Source organism: Syngnathoides biaculeatus, chromosome 13 (genome assembly GCF_019802595.1).
Source record: "Syngnathoides biaculeatus isolate LvHL_M chromosome 13, ASM1980259v1, whole genome shotgun sequence".
NCBI classification, from domain to species: domain Eukaryota; kingdom Metazoa; phylum Chordata; class Actinopteri; order Syngnathiformes; family Syngnathidae; genus Syngnathoides; species Syngnathoides biaculeatus.
The window spans coordinates 5,779,210-5,801,472 of record NC_084652.1 but is presented as its reverse complement, the minus strand read 5'-3'; the positions used below and the strand labels follow the sequence as shown (position 1 = coordinate 5,801,472).

Below are 22,263 nucleotides of genomic sequence, written 5' to 3'. Positions count from 1 at the left end.
ACGGCAGGGATTCTGGCTTGGATTCCTAGTTTTGACTTGCAGCTCACTTCAGCAAATTCCCTAGTAGGAGTTCATCAAGCCCAGGAATTGGCACAAAATGTCCGCTTCAACTAAAGCAGATAACTTCCTCTTCGATTTCCGCTTTGGGAATGTGAGACTTCGATGCATGCTGTTGTGATAAATGTGTCCAACAAAGTACTTGTCAAATGGCAAAACTGGTGTCAGGGGTACAAAAATTGTGACTTTCTCAGGCCAAATCCTCAAAATCACCAAACTTGGAATCGACACTCACCTGTATTAGCCAGCATAACTGGAAAAGTTTAGCAATTTAGCATCAGCCATCAGTCTGTTGAGAATAGCTAATGTACTTCCGAGTTGGTTTCATGTTCCCAAATTCCCCAGTAGTAGTTCATCACCACCCTGGAATTTGCCCTAAATGGCTGCTCCTCCGCATCGAGAGGAGCCAGATGAGGTGGCTGGGGCATCTGATTCGGATGCCTCCCGGACACCTCCCTGGTGAGCTGTTCCAGGCAAGTCCCACCCGAAAGAGACCCTGGACACGCTGGTGAGACTAATTCTCTCGGCTGGCTTGTGAACGCCTCGGGATTCCTCCGGAAGAGCTGGAAGAAGTGGCTGGGGAAAGGGAAGTCTACGTATCCCTGCTGAAGCTACTTCCCCCGCGACCCGCCCCGGAAAAACGGTAGATGATGGATGGATGGATGGATGGACTGCTTCAAATCAAAATGGCTGACTTCCCGTTCAATTTTCATTTTCATGTGCCAGGCCAACACCAAAATTGGTGGCTAAGCATATCAATAATAATAATAATAAAGATAATCATCGGAACGATGAGACTTTGACACCATTCTTCAAATAAACTAGTTTCCCTTGGGAGGAAATGGAAAGATTCACGTGGCTTGTCAGAAATCCATCCATCCATTTATCCATCATAAATTAACATTTTTTGCAGATTTTTTTTCACCATCACCCATTCATTTTCTTTGCCACTTATCCTCACAAGGTTTCCAGGGAGTGCTGGGGACTATCCCAGCTGTCAACGGGCAGGAGGCGGGGTACACCCTGAACTGGTTGCCAGCCAATCGCAGGGCACATTGAGACAAACAGACACACTCACAATCACACCTATGGGCAATTTCGAGTGTTTAATTCATGTTGCATGTTTTTGGGATGCGGGAGGAAACCGGAGTGCCCGGAGAAAACCCACGCAGGCACGGGGAGAACATGCAAACTCCACACAGGCGGGCCCGGGATTGAACCTGGGACCTCAGACGTGCCGCCTGTCAGAAATCTATTTTGGCAAATCTATAAAACGATCGAACTTGAACATGCTCCGCCCACATCAGATGCAAGCTTTTCAGATTAGCATCACTTAAGTGTCTAGAATTCTTGCTAGCAAATGGGGCTCATTTGGGCAAATACTCGAGTGAAGGTTTGTCTACGGTACGAATCCGTGAAAATACACACACACACACACACACACACACACCACACACACACACACACACACACACATTGAGGCACATCCACAGGGTGGCGCTGATGACACAGCCGATGCACTTCGACCACCCTTAAAATTGTTTAAAGAGGAGCTAACTCATGAGACATCAATTTGTATAAACAGTAATCATCATCATCTTCATCAATTAAACTCCCCAGTTTCCCAATGACAGTGATCAAAATGATCATCGACTTAATGACCTCAGCGTGCATGTTTCAATCCACTTTATTGAAAGATTTAAGCGCTTAAAGTCCCCCCCCCCCCTGTAATTAAATTTCATCGAAGGTCGTCTCGGGGGAGTGGAGATCAAACCGTGTGGTGAGAGAGGAGGGGGGAGTAGGCGAAGAAAAAAGTAAATGTTTGGGATCAATTTCACGCCTCCGTGAAGAATAATTGCGGAGGATTGGAAACATTATGATGTGAAAGATAAGAAGCAGATTTAGGCCCGACGGCCGAACGTGGCGTGGAATGGACGCCTGCGCTTGGTAATAATGACTGACTAAGATAGATAGATAGATAGATAGATAGATAGATAGATAGATAGATAGATAGATAGATAGATAGATAGATAGATAGATAGATAGATAGATAGATAGATAGATAGATAGATAGATAGATAGATAGATAGATAGATAGATAGGCAGGCAGGCAGATAGATAGATAGATAGAGATAGATAGATAGATAGATAGATAGATAGATAGATAGATAGATAGATAGATAGATAGATATAGATAGATAGATAGATAGATAGATAGATAGATAGATAGATAGATAGATAGATAGATAGATAGATAGATAGATAGATAGATAGGCAGGCAGGCAGGCAGGCAGATAGATAGATAGATAGATAGATAGATAGATAGATAGATAGATAGATAGATAGATAGATAGATAGATAGATAGATAGATAGATAGATAGATAGATAGATAGATAGATAGGTGTCAGCTCTGTTTTCTTGAGTGGGCGGCCATTTGTATGCCTTTAAAGATGCTCTTGTTTATCACTGACCCCCATTTGAACTCTGTTGATAACCAAAACAGCAAAAAGAAAAAAAAAAGAGGTAGAAATATCCATGCAAAAGTTTTTTTTTTTTTTTTTTGGGGGGGGGACTATAAAGCAGCTGTACTTGCAGTTATTTTTAATGTTTTTAACGAGCACTTTTGGACTAAATGTACAGTAGAGTAATACTCCCCCCCACACACAAACACCCCTCATGGCCATTGCCAGCGTACTCAGCATGGACATCGTGTTTTGTAATGATATTCCTGTGGCGCGGAGGCCTCGGCGAGGCGCAGTCAGCAAAAGCGTCCGTCCGTGCTGACTCAAGCAGGCCCCGCAAGTCCCCCAGGAGCCCCCTCAGTGTCTCCCTGGCACCTTCCACGTTGTAGCTGTAACTCAGCCAAAGTTGCTGGAATGCCAACGGGGGTGAATGACGGCGTGTGTGCAGCACTTTAACATTATAATTGTTAAACACGCCAGTTTTGATCACTCCATGCTTAAAAAAAAGAAAAATTCAAAATAAAACAGTTGTGGATATCGCTTTAGGTTTGATACACAGGAGTGATTATATTGTATGTAAAATAAATCAGCGTTTTAAGATGTAAAATATGCCTAAAGTGTAACATCTAATCATACTTCATTATTAATTGGCCACCACTGACCCCCCTGGTCGCACCACCTCGAGATATTAACATCAAACGTATAAATAAATAATCGTGTTGGGATTGATCTGGCAGTTGATTAGTAATGCCTGCAGATATCTCCTGTTCAGATAAGTAACAATTATCTGTTGTCAAAATACGTGATGAATACACACTACCTTGTGTATCAATAGATGAAACGGGTGATTTGTAAAATTAATAAATACACTGATATGATTGATATTTCGTCGACCTGCTGAGCATCTTGAGAACTCAACTACTATCAACTAGTTATGGCTGCAGATACCGAAAAAGGGGGCTGTTGGTCGACTTTCACCATTCACCGCTTTTCAGGTAGGTTAATATCTTGACACAAGACTAATATTTGTTATGTTAGGTTGAATGTGTCTTGAAAAGTCATACATTTTGTTTTGGAGTGGAGTTTTCTGGCTTCCGTATAACACGGAGGCACTTGTTTTATTTATACACGTTCTTAGCTGCTAGCCAAACACTCGCCAGTCGGCGAGTGCTGCAAATGCGCATGCGTGAATTTGGACGGCGTCCAACCTGTGTTTACGTATCAGGGGCGAAGAACTCGCAGAACATTTTTATTCTTTATACCCCAAAAATATTTCACCAAATGACAGCCTAATTGCTACAAAATCCTTAGATATACAAAACCACTCCTATAAGTACTGGAAGGGCAACTTCTCCTTTGTTTTTGTGTACTGAAGATGTTTGGGTTTCAAATCAAAAGATGAATATGAGACAAATGGTCAGAATTTTATTTTTTATGTTTACATCTAGATGTGTTAAACAAGTCAGAGCACCCGTTGTTTTTAGCCACCCTCTTTTCAACCAAGCAAAAGTATTTGAACAGACATTATTAAATGAACTCAAAGATCTAGTGTCAAGCCTATATGAAAAATACATATTACATTATTCACTTCAATGTCCATACAAAAAAATATATATGAGCAGAGAGCGCGTCACCCATGCGGAAAGATGCGGAAGTCTCACTCGACATCTAAGTGGTAGCCATATTGCCTGCATCGTCTGTTCATTATGTCACACCGCGACATCCGCCATTGAAAACACACTGTGCCACCTACTATGGGACGCGGAAGCTCTTTTCAAAGAAGAGAACATCTCACAATCGAGTGAAGTGACCAGGCCAATGTTATCCTTTCGTTTCAAGCCATATTTAGATGATATGTGGATCACTTCCAACTAACAACAGACTCCCGGACAGTATTTATGAGCCAGCCGGCCGAAGCCGTGCCTTGTCCGCGGCAGACATCAACACATTTAGCACCCCTGACTTACGTGTGCGGTTCTTTTGTCACATTCTGAGAGGATTGTGTCCCCCACCCCAACTATTATTTTTTTTTTAATAGCTCTATCCACACCCACATGTCATTTGGAACCCACAAAACTCTCGTCCTTTGCACCCGTGCAATCAATTTTTCACGACGAACCGGGTCTTTTTGAAAAGTATGTAGAATGAAGTCATCCTCGCGAGTGTTTGAACAATACAATGAGCCGGCATTTTGGCTAACAGGAAGGAGCAAAGCGCTACATTCCGGCAGGTAAAACTAGTATAAACATACGACACCGCTTGAGTGGGCGTCTGCTACTAACGTCACTTCCTGCTTCTTCTAAAAAATAAATCCCAATGTTTTCAGTATACACAAAAAAAAAAGCAAAGGAATTGACTTTGCCGTTCCAATACTTTTTTGGAAGGGACTGAATGTGGTTGGTTAGGCGTGTAGTAACCCGCGCTCTAGCCTGTGTCCCATTTTGAGTTCCCTCTGCGTCTTTCTCTGCCGCGCATCAATTTTGCCGTGACATTGACATCTGTGGGCTTGTGCCCGCCGGCCGTGATGTGTGCTGGCACTCGGATCGATGACAAAGGACGTCCGGGAAGGTGCCGTTGAAGGGGAGCATTGGGCGAGGGGTAGAGGGGGGGGGGGGTGTGATGGGGGAGTCAAGATGGTATCTGAAGGAGCCGTGCAGCATGTGCGATTAAGTTCACTTCCATTGACGGTTGTGGAATTCGAATGGAGGACCAGCAGCGAATGAGTCGATGGAACGCTCGACCAATCATGTCAATATCCTGCTGCTGCTACTTTTTTTTTTTTTTTTTTTGACGGAGTTTATGTCTGCCCATCGATTCAAGTTATTGAATCGTAGCATACATGTTTTTCGTTCCAGTAGAATATCTTGCATCATAAAATCAGAGATGCATTAAACTTTCCCGTGTATTTTAACACGCATTCTCTAACTCATGTATGCTTGGACCCACCTTTTGTTTCCTGTTGCTGTATGTCAATCAAAGTGACACAAGGAAATTGCCTCAAACAAATCAAGAACCACATTATTGAGCAAAATTCGACTGCTGCATGGCTCAACGATATTCAGGATGCGCTTCCAGTAACGCTGGCTCGCTCTGCAATAACAATTTCCTAATATCAAGCAAACGAATAAGGCAAAAATGTAAAAATGCTGCAACTGCGGGCATGTCGCGCCCCTCCCATGATTAATTGCTTGGCCTGTGGAAAATAAGTAGACCTCATTTCGTACAAGAAATTATTTTTTTAGGTAACGAGCTAACAAAGCATTGCATTATTTTTTGGATAATAAAAGTACATTTCCTACCACAGGGTATATAAAACTGATTGTTGATTTTTGATAGCTTCAAATGACTATGCAAATGACCGCACGCGACTTTTTTCACACGCTTGCGGGTGATGCGGCTAATTTGTGCATTTTTTTCTAACGGCCGCAAGAGGGGCACTCGAGCGGAAAAGGTAAGAGTGAGACCGGTGGAATATACGTGCCGAGGAAGTGACTTTTACAGGTCCGGCCCTGTTAGCGCTGCGCTAGCGTGTTGCGCCAGTGATTTTTACCGGTATTTTTTTTTTAACCGACCCTGTTAGCGTTAGCGCGGCTGTGCTAGCGTTAAACTCTCTGTGTACTGTTTTTCTTTGCAAATATCTCGTATTTCAATATGGATTTCAATGTGGGCACTTGTGATTTTACACAACTGCGGCGTATGTATGTACCAAATGGTATTTCCTTTACAAATGTACTGGGTGAGGCTATAACCAGGTGCACGCTGTAGGCCGGGAATTACGGTACATGAACGGCATACCATTATTTCACAACTACCAACATCGCTCACCTCGGAACAGACAAAAAGCTTCTATTTTTCGGGGTTAAATGACTATGAAGACGACAACATAGTTTTATCTATGATCAACCTAACACGACCTAGCGTTATTTTACAGAAGAAAAAAAATGCTGAGAATTCTTGCATGTGCCTGAATTCACGTTTTAGCTCAGAAAAAGGAACAGATGGTTGTCGCTGTTCTTCTTTGGGGTATTTGTGCCACCCATTAGTAGAATCTCTGTGCTTTTATCTTTTGGGAAATAAGAAAAATTTACCACCTAATCTCAAGGCCATATTTCAGTGCCAGCTAAGGAGGCCATTTGCTCTGGCAAGCGTCTTCCCAGCAAGCCGCACTGCAGGGTCGTTTTAAAGATGTCAAACACCACAAATCTAACTGGAGTGGAGGGGTAAAAAAAAAAAAAAAAAAATCAATATTTTACGACCCTGACTGAAGATTTATCAGCGTATTGGCAAAACAACATTACAGAAGTTATAAGTTATGTCTTATTTTAAGCAGCCACAGATAATAGAGTACATACGTGGGTTCGCAGTTATCACCGTCATTATTTAAAACTTCAAAGAGGGACGGGTTTTAAAATATCCTGTTGCAATTATTCTCCCGTGGAGGCTGTTTTTTTCCCCTCTGTATAAAATTATAAAATGTTGCATTTATTAGTCCTAATGTTTGTGCAAAAATATATTAAAAAAAATAGAAGCAGCAGTGACCCACTCGTGCATATTTTTGGAATTTCATTGAAGTTTAATTAAAAAGTTGTTTAAAAAAAATCACTTTTTTTATATTTTGTTTTGTGACGTGATGGCAATTGTAAAGTACCGCAAAAATAAAACATGTGAAAAAACACAGATTTTAAAAATAAATACAAAATATTACAAGAAAAAGAAAATTAACAAAATTAAAAAATAAATATTGGAGCTTAAAAAGTAAATGTATAATTAGAAAAATAATACATATATAAATATGTATTCATGTAATATATTAATGGAGACTTAAAGATTTCAGGATTTTTCTGGACACATCTACTGTGTTATGGCTGAAAATATTTTATTCATTCATTGCGTATCATAAACAGGGACTTCTCATTGTAATACTTTTGATGTGAGAGCACAACAAGAACAACAAAGAATTTATCAAGTGGCTAAGAAAGGTTTGTTTCCTGCCTGTGAAGTTACAAATATTCATATCTCATGCATACCAAATCACATCATTTCAAAGGCGAAAAAAAAGGCCTTCTGATCAAGTTTGAAATCTTCCAGTCTCCAGGGGAGTTTTAAAAAAGAAAAACATTTTTCCAGATAGAAGATGCCCTGTAGTAGATATTGATTCATCAATAGAAAGCCTTTGAATAAAAACAAATCAAATGGAATCTTTAAAAGGCTTGATAAAAACATGACACATTCCTTTGTACATTTTGTTTTATCACATTTTTAAAAGGCAGCATTGCTAACAATGGGCTCATCTTCCTCAGGGGTGGGGGTGGGGTGGGGATGGCGGTTGCATTTAGGATGAAAAGGTTTTGGAACCAGTGGCTGACTGCATCTTCTGTTTTTACCTTCACGTACAAAAAGATATCTCCAGTCAAATAGCACAAAAGTCTACGGGGTTTGACGCTTCCTTAACGTTGTCTATAAATATACATACCTCAGAAGGTAAATAAACAACTCCACAAATGTGTTGCATCCTTTTAAGAGCCGTTCCCAAACACAAAACCGAATCTACATAAAATGCAGACACTCGATCCTCCTCGTATCAAGTCGAATCCCTCAAAAATCAACCGGCACACATTTGTCTTCTCCAGAGAGTCAACAATGCACTTGAATTATCTTTAAACTAATGACAGCCTGTTCCTTGATCATTAATGGATAAAGCCGTGCGTTCGTCCTCACATCTGTCAGTAATCAACAGGCACACACATTTCCCCAATCAAGGTAAGCAGCACATTTTGTATTATCTGGAAGAAAAATAAATGCTACAGCGGTGTTGGGCTGTTCAAGGAAAAAGGTCGATGTCCGCGTGCCCTCGTCGCAAAGTGGCGTCCTTACAAAGTTTGAACAATTCGTACATCAAGGCCATTGTATTATGCTGATACAATTGCAGTAATGCAGTAATAACGGTTGTTATTTCAGAGCTTCTCGGGTTGGAAGCGGCTGCCTCCGGATTTTGTATGCAGGGAAAATCCTCAATTCGCTCAAATCGCTAACATTATCTTCCTTAGGCCTAGTGCCTTAGCACTGAGCGATAGCGTGGCCGAAAGCGACTGCTGTAACTGTCGGGACGGTGAGGTTTCATGAGTTTTGCTGCAAAAACAAAATTGAATCGCAGCGTTGCAACGTCACAATCGTAAACATGCCTTGCGCTATGAGCTTACCAAGAACACGCCACGTTTTTGGGTAGAAGCAACATTCAGCCGGCTCAAGCCGAGCTGGAGCAATAAGGTACAGTGTATGTTCTCTACCTCAATCCGTTCGAGAAGTGAGTTGTTCAAAAACCGAATCAGTGTTTCCCATTACAATGAATGGAAAAAGAAATAATGCGTTCCAAGCCTACAAAGTTAGCCTTTTTAAAGCATTTTTTTTTAGCTTTTCCTGATAATAAACTGCATAGTAGAAATACATGTATAGTTTAAATACTTGATATGATAAAATGATTTAAGAAATATATTTAGTTTTTGTTTAAAATGTATGCTTTAGTAGTTGCGTAGGCGAGGCTGGGAGTGCATTGCCGTATCTCTAGCGACTCAGGGCCCCAGCCTTGTAAACTATTTTTATTAACAAAAGTGCAGAACAGCTTCAAACAAGCAACTTGCCTTCTTTGGAGCTATGATACGGTAGAAAAACAACAGTCACTACCGGGACACGTCTGTGTACAGAGGTTGCGTTATACAGAATAACAAAAGCATTACGTCATTTCTGGGTTTTTTCGGCCGTGTGGGAATTCACAAGAAAGCGCGTCGTGGGTCAGCTGGTCTGGCTGCGGGCAATATTATTTCCGGGTTTTGTCGGCGGCGTTTGAGTACCGATTTTCTTTTGAAAGCAGAGGCAAAAAAAATCTCGAAATTTTCGTTCGAAAACCAATTTGTTCGAAAACGGGGACGTATTGTACAGTATATAACGTAGCTTTTGTTTTACAAGTACACTTAATAATATTCATGATTTGATATCTACTTGTGGCTGAGAAAGCGAAATGTTTGGAGTATCTGTCACAGAAAGGCTCGAGTGGGTGGATTCAAAAGCCTCAGAAATGTCCACATTCTCTCCTTTTCTTTCTCGCCCGATTATCTTGTTTTGTATTTTCATAATAGAGCAACAGCGGCCTTGGCAATCGTGACATGTTGTTTGCGGTTCCCTGAAAACATAATAGATCACAAACCTGTACAGTTAGTGGCGCCTCAAAACGTCGTTTCCCCAATGGGAAAGCGGGCGGGGGGGTGGGTCGCAGTTTTTCTGTTGCGGCGAGCCTTAAATTGTGCTAATAAAAATCAAGCAATCTTTGGAGGTGATTCCATTGTTGACTTTGAAATCAAAAGAAAAAATCTACAAAAAGCAAACAAACCGAGAAGGGAGTCGGGCGTTGGGGGTTTTCGGTGATTCATTGGCTTCCCAGCGCAGCTTTTTAAAATTCACACCGCATTTAGCGAAGGTCGGTCGTTCAGAAAGGACAACAGAGGTGACTTGACTTTTTGTCTGAGGTTTTTTTTTCCCCCCTTTTGTATGTGTATGAAGAAAGTAATTGTGTTTGTATTCTTCTGTTCCCAGCGCCAGTGAAGACCCCTGCGTAGCGTGTGTTTGCCTCTGCTCACAGCGGGGCGGCTCCGGCGCGATGAGGCCTCGAGGTACATACTAATCATATAGTTGCTGGCTCTTCGCTGAGCACGTTTCCACAGTAACGCTGATGCGCGGGCTCAATAATACTCGCGACACTTGTTACCGATTTAGGTGGACCGATCAAAAGATGCTTTACTTTTAAAAGGGTTGATCTTAAAAGCCCTCTCTTAACAGAAAACTGCGACTTCACTAGGGATTTTCTTTCCGTGTGGCTTTCAAACTCCATTCGGTAGCATATTTTTTTATGCAGATTATCAGTTTTGACCCTCTAAAAATTCGAAGTACCAGAAAGAGAGCATTTGGAAACTTTAGCAGGTGTTCCTTTACAATGTTAATAGCCAACTTCAGAGCAAATAAAAAACATTTTTCTCCAGTATTTTTATTCAATTAAAGAGATTTATTTCATTTGATAAATATGAAGGGTTTATGATGCCCAAAATAAATAAATGCAATGGTAATTAAATACAAAAAGAGAATGTGCAATAGTAATTTAAACATTCATTAATTAATTAGAGAGGTAAATATATTATTTAATATTATATTGAACCTCCAGTATTTAACAATAATTAATTTCTGGATTAGTGTATATATTTTATTACTGTAGTTATTTAACATAATTTATAATGTAATTGCATTATTTTATTCAATAGGTTTTAACCATTTTGCGGCATTTGTGTTGGGATTTTTGTTTTACCTAATTGCATTTTTGTCCATTGTTTTCAAATTATTTTTCAAAAAGAATCCAAAAAACACAGACACACACACACACATGGAGACACACTAAACATGCTCTGCTCCTCACAAATGGCTCGAGTTCAACAATTTGTAGAAGGAAAATGGAAAAGAAATTTCCTTCGTAAACGTTTTTTCCAGGAGCTTTCAATTGTAATCTTTCCTCCGGATGTTTGTTTTGACTTTGACGGTAATAATAATAATGTGACCTCCAATCAAGGCTGTGACAGTCTCATTTGTCTGCTCGGTGCTGAGTCGTTACTGATTCTTCGTCTAGTGCATTGGAAGAGCGGCATTTAGACGGGGCTTTAACCATTTCTTCCTATAAAACAAAGAACATGATAAATGGTCTAAATTAACTATCGAGTTGTAAAATCAATCGAGGATCTTGTCGTAAATATGTGGAATTTATAAAATAGTGGATTTGTGAGAATATTGGATGCCTCATCGCTCTCCATATGTCATCATAAATTCTTTAACCTTAAGTGTTGCGCTCCTGTTATGTGATTGGTTGACACTCACTGGGTGGCTTATATACCGGGGCCCAATGTGCAATTGCAACCAAAAATGAGAGAGACTAAGAATTTATTCTTTTGAAGATACAGTATTTGATCCAATTTTTCAACCCTGGCCAAGTTTGGCAACCATAATTTAAAATGGAAAAAAAATGGAAAAAAGACCAGCTCGAGAGCCTAATTTGAAACCTCAACCCAGGCTCTAACCCTTCACCCTCCAACCCTAACCCTGCCTTAAAACCTCATTTTTTTAAACCCCAAACTTAGGTAGGTGTCTCAGAAGAATTTAAGGTGGAGGTGGGGCTGCATCAGGGATCCGTGCTGAGCCCCTTCCTGTTTGCAGTAGTATTGGAATTGCTGACTGATGATGTTAGACTGGAATCCCCTTGGACTGTGATGTTCGCAGATGATATTGTGAGCTGCAATGAAAGAAGGGAGCAGGTGGAGGAACAATTAGAAAGATTGAGGCACGCACTGGAAAGGAGAGGAATGAAGATTATCTGAAGTAAAACAGAATATATGTGCATGAATGAGAGGGGCGGAGGAGGAGGAGTGAAGCTCCAGGGAGAAGAGATGGCGAGGGTGGATGACTTCAAATACTTGGGGTCAACAATACAGAGCAATGGTGTGTGTGGTAAGCAATTGAAGAAACGGATCCAAGCGGGGTGGAACAGTTGGCGGAAGGTGTCTGGTGTTCTATGTGACAGAAGAATCTCCGCTAGGATGAAGGGAAAAGTTTATAAAACAGTGGTGAGGCCCGGCCATGATGTACGGATTAGAGACGGTGGCAATGAAGAGACAACAGGAAGCAGAACTGGAGGTAGCAGAAATGAAGGTGTTGAGGTTCTCGCTCGGAGTGAGCAGCTTGGATAGGATTAGAAATGAGCTCTTTAGATGGACGGACAAAGTTGGCTGTTTTGGAGACAAGGTTAGAGAGAGCAGACTACGATGGTTTGGACATGTTCAGAGGCGGGAGACTGAGTAAATTGGTGGAAGGGTGCTGAGGATGGAGCTGCCAGGCAAAAGAGCGAGAGGAAGACCAAAGAAAAGGTTGATGGATGTTGTGAGGGAGGACATGAGGACAGTCGGTGTTAGAGAGCAAGATGCACGAGATAGGCTTAGATGGAAAAAGATGACACGCTGTGGCGACCCCTAACGGGACAAGCCGAAAGGAAAAGAAGAAGAAACTTATTTTGAAACCTTCACCCTGACTATAGACACCTTGGTCCCTCACCAAACACTCCGCTCTGAATAATTTGAATAAGAGCGCCGCTCGACCCCTACCTGGTGTGTTCCGTACGAGTTGTTTGGCTCCCTATCTCAGGGACGTTCTGTGCTTTTCAAAATCTTTGCGTGTCAGATGACCGGGATCGGCGCCGGAAGGCAACGGCGCAGTCAAACAGATGCTCGGCAGATGTCAAGAGCACGACGTGCGAGTCGGCAACTCACTTTTGGTTTAACGGGCTGCTGAAGACGTGCCTCGCGGCGGCTGCCAGTCAGCGCGGCGCGTTGCCCGACACGTTCCTGCAAATCTGCGGCACCTTTGCAACTCGGCCAAAAATCGAGTTATACTTTCTTGACAAGTTCCTCTTACAATAACAACTTTTTTTTTTTTTGCCAAAAATATATTGAGTAGGAGGCATTTATTTGTACAAATGTATGGAAACAGATGGATCCGCACAACATTGTGGAGAAAACACACAGCAGATGTTGCTCAGTAGACTTTGTCAGCTCGGTATGAACTTGTCAACAAATGTGCGTTTGTGGCTATTTCATAAATCACGTCACGTATATTGAGCGTTTAACATTTCCGATTGTTGGCCATGAGCGAATTGGGGAGGAAAATTACTCTTACTCTTAATACACCCCAACACCACAGGATAATCTCCATCCATCCATCCATCCATTATCTACCGCTTTTTTGGGGTCGGGTCGCGGGGTACATAACTTCAGCAGGGATACCCAGACTTCCCTTTTCCCAGCCACTTCTTCCAGCTCTTCTGGAGAGATCCCGAGGCGTTCCCAAGCAAGCCGAGAGACAGAGTCTCTCCAGCGTGTCCTGGGTTGTCCTCGGGGTCTCTTTACGGTTGGACATGCCCGGAACACCTCACCAGGGAGGCGTCCGGGAAGCGTCCGGATCAGATGCCCCAGCCGCCTCATCTGGCTCCTCTCAATGTTGAGGAGTAGCGGGTCGACACTGAGCCCCTCCCTGATGACCGAGCTTCTCTAAGGGAGAGCCCGGACACCCTGCGGAGGAAACTCATTTCGGCCGCTTGTATCCGGATCATCTCTCCAGATGATATTTTAGAGGCATCCGACTACTGGTACTTTGATGATGTTGATCGCCAAGTGAGAAAAATGTTTTAAATTTTACCTTATGGTTGGTGTGTAGGCGGCACAGTGAAGCAGCTGGTAAAGCGTTGGCCTCACAGTTTTGAGGTTCAATCCTGTGTGGAGTTTGCATGATCTCTAACCCGTGTGGGTTTTCTCTGGGCACTCTGGTTTCCTCCCACATCCCAAAAACATGCAACGTTAATTGGACACAAAATTGCCCCTTGGTGTGATTGTGATTGCGGCAGTTTGTCTCGATGTGCCCTGGCAACCAGTTCAGGGTGTACCCCGCCTCCTGCCCGTTGACAGCTGGGATAGGCTCCAGCACTCCCTCCAACCATTGTGAGGATAAGCGGCTAAGAAAATTGATGGATGGATGGAGTGCTTTCAAGGAAACATCACTCTTAACACACCTCTTACCGCACCGTACCGTAATTGCTTTGGAACATCATTCAGAGACATCTGCAAATCGGGCTTTTGAAGACTTTGATCACAAGGCAGCGAAAATGCTCAGATTTTAGTCACACTGTCGCTACGTATTTACTAAGCATTAGTGTTGCTTTAAAAGTGAAAAGAAAAAGGCACGATAACATTATCTGAGTTGGCATTAGATTGCGGACTCACAACCGGACTGTCAATCATTTCATATGATCCTGCTGATTTTTTATTTTTGTTTTTTTTTTAAACGGAAAAAATAAATCAGTGTTGGTCTTTTACTGGCGGCATGACGGAAAACGCACCAACACAGGGAGTGGAAGAATGCTGTCAGCAAGCGTGCAACCTCAGTTGCACCCTTGACAGAGTTAGATTTGCATACATTACTATTTTTTAGCACTTTTTTTTTCTGCTTCACGATAGGCAAAGGCGCTGTTTCTGGGGTAAACCATCGACTGACATTTGGTGAGCGACTGTACTTTCTTTTTCATCCTTGACACTAACGAGTTGTCAGCGCCGAAGCAGCCCTCCCATTAGCGGGGCACGCTGAAACCGGCCCTCGTAGCTCGTCGGGAGGGCGAGGGAGCCGTTCTCTTTGGCATTTGTACTCGAGTCTTCGCTTCGTGTAGCTCGACATGTGTGTTTTATTGTTTTATGAATTGGGTGCTTGTTTTGTTGCTTCTGTGTTTTATGGTGACGCTGACAGCGCTTTGTTATGCTGTGCTGTGTGCGCCCAAATTACCAGCCTGCTGATTGCCAACTGAACACGCACACAAACACCAGACACACACACACTCATAGGGAATTGCTTTGCCGTCTGATAATCAGTTGCAGCATTAAGGGAACACAATAATAATGCCTGCAACACACACTCATCTTTGTCCTACTTCTTTATTGGACGCTCTTTAAAATTCATCCTTTCAACGATATAGTATCATCATAACAAGGCTGTCAGTAGAATATTTACCGTAGATTTCAAGCATCCATATTCAAGGTTTAACGTTTCATGTATTGAGACATATTGTTTCGGACCAGGTAGCACGGGGGAGCAGCTGTTGAGCGTTGGCCTCACAGTTCTGAGGACCAGGGTTCAAATCCTAGCCCCGGCGGTGTGGAGTTTGCATGTTTTGCCCGTGCCTGCGTGGGTTTTCTCCAGGCACGCCCACATCCCGAAAACATGCATTAATTGGAGTCTGAATTGTCTGTAGGTGTGAAGGACAGATATTTAGATTGGCGGATCTGCGAACACTTATGTTAGCTGGCTTAGTAGGTTGTTGTTGTTGTAGCCAAGTAGGACGGTTGTTATCCCGTATCAAGATCTAGAAAGTGAGCCACATCGGCCGGGGCGCTCCATAGGTCGAGTCGATGCTGATAGTTGTTGAGCTCGTGACACCAGCCCGAACGAAATCGCAATAGCGTTGATCTCATGGGCTGTGTGAGTTGTCTTTCGGATTCGGCTACTGGAGGCGTGTAGCCACCCAACACGATGTTGGGTTTGTAGCCAGTGATCCCGTCGGCCACGGCGGTTTGATGGATCGCCAAGAGAGGCCGCGCCTGTAGTCCTCTGCATCGACGGACGGCCGATGAATGTACTGCTCGATCGATGGCTCGATATCTCGGACTTTTTTCGCAACGCTCTGGAGCACGCTTCTTGCCTTGTCATCTCGGGATCAGGATGTGTAGGTGTAGGTGAACGATGGAAGCCATTTTGTGGCAGCCTGTAGCGGTTCGAAGGGCAGTGTTTTGGGCTGCCTGTGCTTGGGGGTTCAAGAGTTTGGGTGACTCCAGGGGTGGAGAGGCGTGGTGCAGGCACATAGATCCATCTCGAATGAGCACCTAGGTTAGTAGATGGAATAAAGGACTGACAGATGGATTGATGGACAGATACAGTTGATAGGTGGATGGACAGAAAAACAGTTTAGGTATCCAGTTTGGCAGATGGATTGACGAAAAGGTCATAGGATGTTTATGGGTTGACCGAAGGACAGGAGGACAAATGGTTGGATTGATGGACAGACAGTTGGTAGCTCGGTTGCATGGTAGTTGCATGGAGTGATAGGCCAATGTCGGTACAGTAGGGAGGTCAGCAGTCCGCTATTTTGGTAGCCGAATGGACAAACAGATCGATCTAGTCGATAGCATCATTCATCATTCCCTGTCATGACCAGTGTTGACCTTCCCGCCATTGAGTCTTTCTTCAGAGTGACGCGACCCTGGCGTGTCCGGTTCAGAATACACGCTAACTTTCATTTGGACCTCGTCGCTGTTGTCGATGCAAATCAGCGTGGACCTTCACGCCGATCGATACGCGTGAGAAAGGCTCTTCTCCCCACAGACTCCTCAATGACATGACATTATTAATACAACACTCCCCTCCAGTGCTTCTACTCTCATTTGCTGTTTTTAAAAATCACGTTTAAAAACACCATTGATGGTTCCGCCTAATTCAAACTGGTATCCAGTCTTTGAACACATTTTAACCAAAATTTCTAAAATGCTATGTTTTATCCAACTTTACCTTTTTTTGACCATTTGCTAACTGATCAGAGTAAGGTACAGGGAGTCCTCGGGTTAAGACGGTCTCTACCTGAGACGTTTCAACTTTACAACACCCGTCCGCTGTCCCCCATTTTATCTGGCTCATGCTTGTCCTGGGAGTATTTTCGCATTTTTCGCCCTCTTTTTGAGACATCGCCCCAAAGAAAAAAGTTGTGTGTTTTAGCAATGCTTCTGCGGCTAAAAGAAAATCCATTACCATGGAAATGAAGCTCAAGATTATAAAAACAAATTGGAGAAAGGAGAGACACCAACACCACTAAGCCTTCAGTCGGTCGACCGTGGTGATAATTATTAAAGACAAAGCCCGTATTTTAGCGCATGTGAAGGGTTCTGTTCCTATGTCGGACACAATGGTCACAAAACAAGGTTCTTTGATACTTGTCGAGTTTGAGCGGATTGAGCACCAGGTTCCTTCGCAATAGCTAAGCACAGGCTCCCCTTCTTCTTCTCCATCCACCTCTCAACAGTAATCCTAAGTATAACATCTTGTTTATTTCAATGTATATGTTTTTTTGTACAAAGTATTTTGATGTAAATTCTGATGTTAAGGGTGGAATCCGACTTAAGTCAAAATTCGAGTTAAGTCGCTCCTGTAGGAACAGATCTCAGTTGTAGACCGAGTACTCCCTGTACCATAGCTGCCAGATTTTGGGAAGTACTGTGTGTGATATTACATGTAGTTAGCCATGACGATGGATTACTGTCAATGCTGTCGCCATTGCTCCAGACATGTAATGGCGGCAAGCTGGCGTTACCTCTGTAACCTCCAAGTCCAAACGCTTAATCTTTCTTGCCGGACGTCTACATTTCCTCGTTTTCATTCTATATTCTGATTAGTCAAATGTAATGTTTGTATTAATATTAGGAAAAATAGGTCACACCAGTTCCTCCCGGCTCTGGTGAATGGGGAAGGGGAACATGATGAAGCACCTCAACGTCACTGATGCCTTTTCTGTTTTCAAAGACAAAATGTCACTACAGAGCCGCTAAAGTTGACAGTAGCCAAGATTTATGTTTCATTCGCGTTTACTTGGTTACTTCCTATCGAAGCGAAAGTTGCCTGGTGTGCCCTTTGTGGAATAAGCGTTTATTCCACATGAAGCCGTGCCTTGCTGGATGATGAAAAGAGCCCATTCCGTCAGAATAGACTCACAACAGTGCTTAAAAGCAGCAAGCTGATAATTCATCATGCATGACAATCCATCCCAGTGAGAGAAGACCTATAATGGGTTTACTGTGTTTTTTTATTTTTTTCTGCTTCATTTATTTTTGTTATTTTTGCCTCACAAACATTTTAAACCTCAATTAGGGAGCATCCATGCCCTAATTCCGCAACCGTCGAACGTGATGCCGCACTCGGGCTTTTGATTAATTCAGTTAGTTCTTTTTGCATCAACGCTCAAGTGATAATTGAGCGTTGCCTGGTGGATTTAGTGCCTGTGTTGTCAAAAAAAAAAAAAGCCGCCACTTTGTCTCACTTGTATTTACTCGAGACTTTCTCTTTCCTCGAGACATAATGGCTGCGCAAAAGCAGCGGCAGCAGCAAGTTTAGTGGAATGGATGCGGGGACTGGGCGGTGCGACAGATCTCGGGCGCGCTTACTATAGATCTCGATGCTGCTGACAGGTCATTTAGGTTCATTACCCGTCGGGGGCCGATGATGATGAGCTGCGAGAGCCCGTCTTGGCGGACGGGGGGGAGCCAAGGTGTGGCGTCACTCTCTCCTTGTGTGTGACAAATGACTCCCAAGTCTGCACTGGGGTCTTTGAATTATGGAAGTGGGTGTGCAAGACTGCTGACCACATGTTGACCCCCGGGGCAATGGCAAATGGTGAGAAATGGTCAAGAGTCTTTCCTTCAGTCCTGGAACAGAGAGCAAGACAGACAGAGGGAGCGAGAGGGAGACAGCTTATTAGTGGCATCGTGACTTTACAACCAACACAGTTTTCAATAGGCTGGGGGGGGGTGATTATCTATTATCACGTACCTGTTGTCACATTGCTGGTGGTTAATACTGTCGCTTCTATTTCCAACTGCACACTTGAGGTTGAGCGAAAACAAGTATTTTATAGCCGACTGTAATGTGATGAATTTTGAATCGAAGCAGTCCGCCTAAACTTCCTGTCAAAAATCTTCTATTCTGTACATTCGCTCTCTCTCTGCTCCAGGCAGTCTGCTGCGCTGACGTCACATTACAGTTAAGGTAGTATAGAAAAATTTGACATCCTCACACAAGATCTTAATATAAATATGAAAGCATGTTAAGCTAACAAGATGAAAATGGTAATTCCAGTGCCTTTGCCTTGGTGGAAATCACTCGTACAATAATAGCCAATCAGATAGCCGCGTTGTCTTAAGCCCTGGCTTGACACGCCCCTCTCGCCATATTGTCCCACAAGCAATGCTTGTTGTCAGTAGCATGCGCTTGGAAAAGTTAATGTTATGAAGAAAATGGTCCTCAGATGCACTTGGGGAATGTGCAATTCTGATAAAAGATATCCTGGGGCCCGGTTGATTCATTTTCCAAAGCCTAAAACACAGTTAACGAAGTGTTAAAGATGGATTAAGGCTCGGGGAAGAGGGCACGTATAACTAAATGTGAACAATATCTACAAACACAAGCCTGTATGTTCGAAGGTAAGTGAGGGAGAAGTATCTTGTCTGAGTTTGATTGAATTATTATCAGTGCTTTATGCATTGCAGCAGAACAACTTTTACTTTGTTGTATCCCTGACCTGCCGAATGAAGTGTGGAATGTTCTATGCCAAAGAGTCCGGTTAGTGATGCATAAATCCGCGATGTCATGCAAGAGAAATGTCTATTTGCCTATTTGTATCACATCGGACTTTTAATATAGAGCACTGGGTTCGATTACGAGCCAAGTCAAACGTTTTCATCTGGTGACTACGGTACTGACTGAGGATATCGCCATTGTTTAAATGTAGAAAATCGAACCTAACTCACCTAAAAAGACTACAAGGATATTACTCATGAGCTTTCCAAGTAAAAAATACTCACCCTTCTTTACTTTTGCTGTGCAGTACGATTCCACTAATATATCAAGTTGGATTCCAATATGAAGTTTGTAAGGCGTCAAACTTTTTTGCATCGATCGCCAACATTTCCCTGTAACTCTGACGTTGCGTCGTGCTCTGTCCAAAATCTTAATTCCGTGTACATATCCTCGTGTGAAATAGTTGAGACCCCTCTGCAAAATTCTCTTGGAAAAGTCTGACATTTGGGAAAAAAAACATACCGCAATATTGTCTGGAATACGCGATAGAGAATCCACTTCAAACGTGTTCTGCTCATTCGCCATTTTGGAAGCTTGTGGGACATGGCAAATGTCGCTAAGGGGGGCGGAGCTCAAGATTGCTAGTCGGAAAGGTCCACTACCATCTTCTTTTCATGCTCTTGGATCCACGCAGAGTTAAGAAAACTGTTACCTTGTTTGCCGGATATTTTATTGCTCCAAAGCAAGTTATAGTCCGCTGATGGCAAGTCACTTGTAAATTGGCCCACTGGAAGGTAAGATGTCAAAAAGAAGACACATGATTAACAGTTAGTCAACTTCCATCTTTTAACGTGGAATCATGTTGACAAATTGGTTCATACGCATTTATTATCAAGTATTTCAACAATACCTACCTCACAATGATCCATCTGGGTGTCTTCTAACCTTGCTATCAAATATGACCTTATTTTCTCTCTGTCTCCGTCTGCCCATTTTTCTGTCAACATACCTACCTAGTACACCTTATTTATGATGATTATTATTATTCTGTAGCTGTGTCCATCTGTCGAGGCATCATTTTTTTTTCTTCTGTCCGGGCAGATAAAGCCTTATGAAGCCTTGAAGCGTTCCATTAAATTGATTCAAGAAAAGGTTAATTTCTTGATTTGTGTGCAAAAAAAACCTCTCCTACTGGTCAAAATCTCCATTGCAATTAGAACTGTTCGAGATGACCAATGAGAACAAATATATATATTTTGTTCATTCATTCATTCATCAAGCTGTTTTTGATTGTGTGGGTAATAGTAACAGAGGTCTGTTGTCACTGTCTTTACCAATATGATTTCAGTGCATGATTAAACAAATCCACTGGGACATGAGATGTTTGTGAAAACGGTTGTGGTGATTTCAAAGGAAAGGACAGAAATGGGTCACTAATACGCTCATCCTTCATCTATGTCACCACACGCACTTCTTGTTGGGAGGATGGATATTGGCTCTAGTTTTTCCACAGACTCTCTAAATCCGAGGTCCTCCACTATTTTGAAGAAATAATTGCCACTATGTCTATAATGGTACATAATAAAAGAGTTGAGTTGTATGGCAGGAATGGAAAAAAGGATGCTCTTGCAGTGGATATTTTCAGCCGGAAAGCGTTGGCTTCACAGTTCTGAGGTCCTGAGTTCGATCCCGCACCCGCCTGTGTGGAGTTTGCATATTCTCCCCTTGCTTGTGTGGGTTTTCTCCGGGCACTCCGGTTTCCTCCCACATCTCAAAAACATGCAACATTAATTGGACACTCTAAAATTGCCCCGAGGTGTGGTTGTGAGTGCGGCTGTTTGTCTCGATGTGCCCTGCGATTGGATGACAACCAGTTCAGGGTGTACCCCGCCTCCTGTCCGTTGACAGCTGGGATAGACTCCAGCACCCCTGTGACCCTTGTGAGGATAAGCGGCAAAGAAAATGGATGGACTTACTTGCGATGGGTTCAGCCGCATTACCCCCGTTTTCTTACAAAGAGTGAAAATGCCTCCATTTTCACTCAATTCAAAGACAAACAGAAGGAAAAAATAGTGCATTGCATAACAAACATAAAAAGGAAAGTTAAATGGAAAAAATATTATTATTAGTGATGGTGTACTTACCAAATTGGATGAGATCGTATCAAAATATTCTGACATGGAGGCAAACAGGTTCTTTGTAAATAAGTAGCAGTACAGTATCAAAATATGTACCTATTTTTTTACTCACGAACAAACAAATGGCCAGCACAAATTATCAAAGTGTCAATGTCTCCATCTTATAGGTTGATGAATCAATCAATAAACCAGTCATTACAACGTTCGCTTGAACAAGTGAGGATTCAAACGTGATGGGTTACATCGCTCGCTCCGATCATGAGCGTGAATGTCAATTGACCCCTCCGTACAGGGCACTTAACCAGGCCTCCTGAAGTGACGTCACGCCATGTGCGCTGACGTCAGACAAACAATTAAGGAAAAATATCGGCGCAGCAAGAAATGAATAGAGCGAAACTGTCCGATTTACCGGCCGATTTCTCACTCGCATTCTTAGCTAATATCGTTGAAAAGCAGACAGCAGGGTTCAAGTATTTCAGCGAGGGGTATTTCAATGGTATTTACATGCATATCGACGGAGAAACCATTGATATTAGCCCGAGATCTTTCCAGAGTCAGAGGAAGACCGAGAAGCCACATAATATAATATATTATAACCCAAAGACGAATTCGTCATTGACAGTTTCCTATTTTCGTGTTACAT

At 42.7% G+C, this 22,263-nt stretch overlaps 1 protein-coding gene and 1 long non-coding RNA gene across 6 annotated transcripts in view; one reads left to right on the top strand and one right to left on the bottom strand.

The window, feature by feature from the left end:
- The first annotated feature begins 3,352 nt into the window (after positions 1-3,352).
- ralyl (RALY RNA binding protein like) overlaps positions 3,353-22,263 on the top strand; it is an 87,973-nt gene continuing 69,062 nt past the window's right edge. For 2 of the 5 annotated variants that reach the window (XM_061839181.1, XM_061839180.1), the window contains exons 1-2: positions 3,353-3,515; positions 10,108-10,184. The gene's annotated coding sequence lies outside the window, so the exon portion shown is untranslated. The remainder of the gene's footprint in view (positions 3,516-10,107; positions 10,185-22,263) is intronic. The other 3 variants (XM_061839177.1, XM_061839179.1, XM_061839176.1) reach the window with 2 other exon arrangements.
- Positions 15,154-21,118, bottom strand: LOC133510812 (uncharacterized). The gene is made up of 3 exons (XR_009797720.1): positions 18,736-21,118; positions 18,393-18,611; positions 15,154-16,025 (listed from the first exon to the last, which is right to left on the bottom strand). It is a non-coding gene; the product is annotated as an uncharacterized LOC133510812 (long non-coding RNA).